This window comes from Mixophyes fleayi, chromosome 3 (assembly GCF_038048845.1).
Source record: "Mixophyes fleayi isolate aMixFle1 chromosome 3, aMixFle1.hap1, whole genome shotgun sequence".
Lineage (NCBI taxonomy): Eukaryota > Metazoa > Chordata > Amphibia > Anura > Limnodynastidae > Mixophyes > Mixophyes fleayi.
Genome location: NC_134404.1, coordinates 75,480,789 through 75,486,091, shown reverse-complemented (window position 1 = coordinate 75,486,091; position 5,303 = coordinate 75,480,789). Strand labels below are relative to the sequence as shown.

The 5,303-nt window shown below is 38.6% G+C and overlaps 1 long non-coding RNA gene across 1 annotated transcript; it reads left to right on the top strand.

Annotated features, from left to right (window-relative positions):
• The first annotated feature begins 433 nt into the window (after positions 1 to 433).
• On the top strand, positions 434 to 3,320 carry LOC142142688 (uncharacterized). The gene is made up of 3 exons (XR_012689280.1): positions 434 to 532; positions 2,814 to 2,928; positions 3,147 to 3,320. It is a non-coding gene; the product is annotated as an uncharacterized LOC142142688 (long non-coding RNA).
• Positions 3,321 to 5,303: the final 1,983 nt, after the last annotated feature.

Here is a 5,303-nt window from a genome sequence, read left to right as displayed (position 1 = left end):
TCAGGTCCCAGAAGAGTATAAATATAAGCAGATAGGGCCATTAGAAAGGGTGAACAGTATAAAAAAAAATCTACACATATACAGAGAAACAGGAAAGGTGGTCTATTGTGAGCTACAAAGTGTCACTTTTACTAGTACATCAGTCCTCTATGTAATATAAATGTACAGTGACTTGACCTAGTTCTATTAAACAGCAAAAGCCCTATTAACCGCAATAAATGGACATCCCGCCACAGGGCTTTTTTTTTATTAGCCCTATACATCAATGGGTTAGTAATGGTTATAGTACTTGTACCGCAGCAATACCTGTTCTGTAATTGGTGATAACAGATGAAAATCATTTTAAAAATGTGTCATTCTTTTATTAAAACACTTTTTTTTACTCTTTAAAGGTTTTTAAGTATATATATATATTATATTTTGTATCTATTGTTACCTTTTTTTTTATTTATTCTTTAACTAGTGGAACTGAGAGCCCAAATCTAAACAGCTGGCACAGGCGGCAGTCTACAGAGACTGGTCTGATAAAGTGGTAAGTTAACCCTTACCGCCCTGGGCAAGTATGGCCGCGGTCTGATAAACAGGCCCCTCTCTTGCCGTCTGTACTTTTAAACAATTTCATCATTGCTGTATGGCTATGTATTATTTGCAATCACAAGTAGCACCATGAAGTAGTTCAAATTGAAAAACAAAACATTCAGCACTTTTTTTTTTATATACATAACTCATTCTACCCGCTGATTGTAAAACTTATTTTGAGGATTCACTACCATTGCGAAAGTAGATTTTATTACACAGTATGTTTTAATTTTCAATAATCAACCAAAATTCTTAAGATATACGGTAAAGGGATAATTCAAACTAAAAGAGAGGTGAACCATAGTGACTACATTTTAATAATAGAGGTCATGTATGAATGCTGAGTCAGAAGCACCATTGGCTCTTACCTTGTGGTGCAATGTGCCCATTTATATCACAGTTGCACCTATTCTTATTAATATACACAACAAAGTGTTGCTGATTGTTCAAAAGGCATTTTACTTGCTCAATAGGACATGCTTTGCACCTTGGCAAAACCATGTTTCATTGGAGGGGAAGTAAATTAAAAATGTGATGGCAGATTTATAATTGGGGTAGGACATGTCCTAGATCAACTTTAAATTGCAGTGTAAAAAAAAAGCTATCAAGTATTTGTGTGCTACATGAAAAAACAGCCAGTATTTAACTTATGTGCAAAATAATAAACTAATTTGCACCCCTTGCATTGTAACATGGTTATGACCAGGAGAAATTAATCAGATCCGTAGTGTTTGTAATTAGCCCCAAAAATATTTTTAGTGCAAATTCAGAATTACATTTCTAAAACTGTAGAGGTGGAAAGTTGTTCTATTCTAATACAAAACAAGATTATGCACCAAATCTTAACTATGAATTTTAGAATAGTACTCAGTTTAAATTGTTGCCACAGAAGAACCCTCTTCGATTGCATGTAAACATGCTGTTGAAATGGTGACCAGCAGAGGGAGCTCCAGTGTAATATCCATAAAAAGATGCTGAAGTAAGGCTCTCTAATCTGTAGCGTGCAGTGTTTAATTAAATTTGTTTCCTCAATAAGCAGAGAACCAGAAAAAAACATATTCTGACGCAAATAGAGAAACAACATAATATTATATAGGTCTATTGTGTTAGGTCTTGACACAAATATTTATGTACTTGTACATATTTGGGATCTATTATCCCTAATGTTTGGAACATATTGTTTTTCACATTTGTTTTCCAATACACTACAACATATTTAAAAATGAAGCATTTTTTTCTCAAAATTCACCCTGCCATTTCCTTCCTCATGAAATTATTTAACAGAGCACCTTATAGTCATTACACTAAATTATTAGAATACCAGGAAAAAGCCAGTAACAAAGAAGAATGAAGGGCATTCATTTGGTAGTTTGGCAATGCATTCAGAACACTACCCCACGAAGAACCTACGATACCTAGACTAAGGTGGAGACACTGTGTGACACTGAATACACGGTAATGAGTCCATTCGCAGACAGGACACAGAAAGATTATACTTGCCAACTTTTCCTCGTTGGCTTCAGGGAGATCCCGAGGGAGGTGGGCGTGCGGGGGCGGGGCTTGATGAATCGCATAATTTTGACCCCACCCCTCAACGAATGTCACAATTTTGGACAATTACAGCAGGGGGCGGGTCTAAGATGACGCGATATGTGTGTCATTAAGCCCCCGTCACTTATCTATTGCAGGGATAAGAACCGGGAGGTTGCCCTGCTCTCCCAGGAGCCTGGGGGGTCTCCCAGAAATGCGGGAGTCTCCCAGACATTCCAGGAGAGTAGGCAACTATGCGTTAAAGTTAAGCAGCTAATGAATCTCTAGAGACTGAAGTGTCGTTTACATTTCTGTCTCCATTACTGAAGTCATGTTGTCTTACCTGTCAGTCTTTGATTAAATCTTGGTCTCCATGAAAATGGCCACCTTCATAGGCATTGATACATGGACATAGGACACAATTTCTGAACTGTGTCATCATGCCACAGATGGCGAAGCCAACCACGTCTTGTACTGGCTCAGCATCAGGGAGAATGCCAGACTCTTCAGGGAGTGAGAGAGATCACCCCTATTTCAGGGAGTCTCCCTGATATTCAGGGGGATTTGGCAAGTATGACAAAGATTGGCTCACACACACTAGCAGAGGAAAGTAGCTGTTACATTTACATACCCCCCTTTTCTCACACTTACCTTGGTCCAGCCGCTCTGTGTTGTGCGTACCATGTGACACCTTTCTTCAACAGGGATAGGAGGAGGCCACACATAGAGGAAGTGGGTGAACCACAGGAAAATGAAGGGCGTGGACGTTAAGAGGAGGGGCAAGCCTCCAACTACCACCCTGATGGAGTGGAGCCCAGGGTACGTGCCCCCCTTCCCCCCCCCCCCTGCCTTAATCCATCTCTATCTGCCCTGATTGGTTACTACTGCTTTAAATACTTGTGCTTAGATGCACAAAGTAAAGTTGGTCATTGAAGCACTCCAGTCCATAAAGAAAATTCTAAAATCAAGTTTATTGTCTTATTCTTATTAAAGTAGCCTATATTTAGTAATACAAACTTGCTTGTTTTGCTATACAGGTCCATTGAAAGGCACAATTGATTAAAATCAGAAAAGGAAAGAAAAGAAATAAATCTAAATTCACAAACGAACACTTCAGTAGAGCTGGATATAATGTGCTATTGTAGTGAGGATTTTATTGTTATTCAGTCATAAGTGTCCTATTCAGTATTGTTATTATTACAATAAATATTGATTTAATTGAGACTGAAATTGTTGTCCTTTTTCTTTATTAAACCTGTTATATATATATTTAGTTAAAGCACACATACATAATGTCAAAAAAGATTTTGCTTAAACATGTCTGATGTTGTAAGTTGGGGTGTAGCGGTATATCACAGTCAGGGCTGGAGAGTTATCAGTAACCTTAGAATCATTGTGGAGCTAGGGATATAAGCCAAGTTGTTGATTTACATCAGGTATTTCACACTTGTCCAAGGGAATAAATTCTATAGTTATTGTACACGATCTTATATCTCCTTATATATATATATTTCATTTGTTCTATTTATTTATTTTACAATGATTTCTCTGAAATCTCCAATAACAATATTAATAATTGATGCAAACATAAAAAGATGGTATATTTGTCCATTTAGTCTCTGATTCTATTTAGCTAGATCCGCACAAAACTGTTCTATATAAGGGTCAGCCTATTATTGGACCTATAGTGTTCTATGGTATTATTCAAACATTGTGAATGAACAGATAAGGTCATGTACCTTCTCCTGGTGTGTGGTTATATATTTAGCGTGATTCTCCCTTTATTACATTGCTAGCTTCAAATGGACCAAACATACCTGATTCCCTATTAAAGGATTAATCAATATTCAGAGCGGTCTTATTATATTCACGTTGGTACTCTATTCCCTATTAGGTCACAATGTCCCAAATAGTGCTTAATTCCCTATTGCCTGGTATATGGATATGAAAAGCAGTTCCTGTTATTCCAATATGATATATTATTGTATAGTCTGAATCTATCCAACTATAATATGACTATAATTCGTTGGTATCACTGTCCCTTAATGGTATAACTCACAGTAAACCACCATAATGAAAAGTAACTATATGTAAACAGGCATGATATTTACGGCTAAACGCCGCTCGCCGGCTCTGACTTCCAGGTTCACGATGTCATTAATAACATACTACCCGACGTGCTTTTCGCCCTATCAGCTTAGTCATGGGATTCAGAACATGTTGTAGATGAGAGCTTCACCTTTAGCAACTCCCTTTCCCATGGGACCAGATATGTTCACTGGTTGTCTCCAGGACTTAATCTCGAGTAGTGATATCTTAACTTAGGTAGGTGAGCAGCATAGAGGACTTGGTAGTGGAATGCTGAGCAGAGATCTCTATGGCAACAGGGATACAGGATGCACCTGGACTAGATTAAGTAGATATACTGAGTTTCAGTAGGATGTAGTACCAGCCTCCACCACCAGTATAACAACTTGGCAGTATAGAGTAGGTAATGGATGTAATGCCAGTTGCGGCCTGTGTTTTTATGGCGCTGGAGAGCTACACAGTGCAAGGGAATGTGCAGAGGCAAGATTGAACTATAAATCTGGATAGTGAAACACAGCTGACACGGAAAGGTTTAATGACGCAGATAGCAGGCACTACGATCCTATGGGTCTGTGAAGTGGTATCACAGATGATAGGCAGACTTAAACACCAGGCAAAAGGGTCGGTCCAGGCAGCGATTTACGTAGTCGGGGTCACAAGCAATAAGGTTAATCCAGGCAGCAATCAGGGCAGATCAGGACACAGGTAGAGATCAAAGCAGAGTATCGGACAAAAAGCAGAATATACACAGAAACAGGAGCACGGAGAAGCCAGCGTGTGAACGCTATAACCGGCAATGGTTCAGTGATGCTGACAGGTATTTAGAGAAGTAGTAGCCAATCAGGGCTGGTGTCAGATTAAGCTGCAGATAAGTGGAGTTCATGTGATCACACCCAGGATGACATCAACACTGCAGCAGCTATTACCTGTTGTTCCTAACAACTCTAATTCTCACAAAGTGACAAAACCCTGTGGAAATATGAAAACAAGTAAAGGATTCTTGTAATTCATTAGTTAATCATCATCATCAACATTTATTTAGATATAGCCAGCAAATTCCATAGCGCTTCACAATTGGGAACAAACAGGAATAAAACACTACTGGG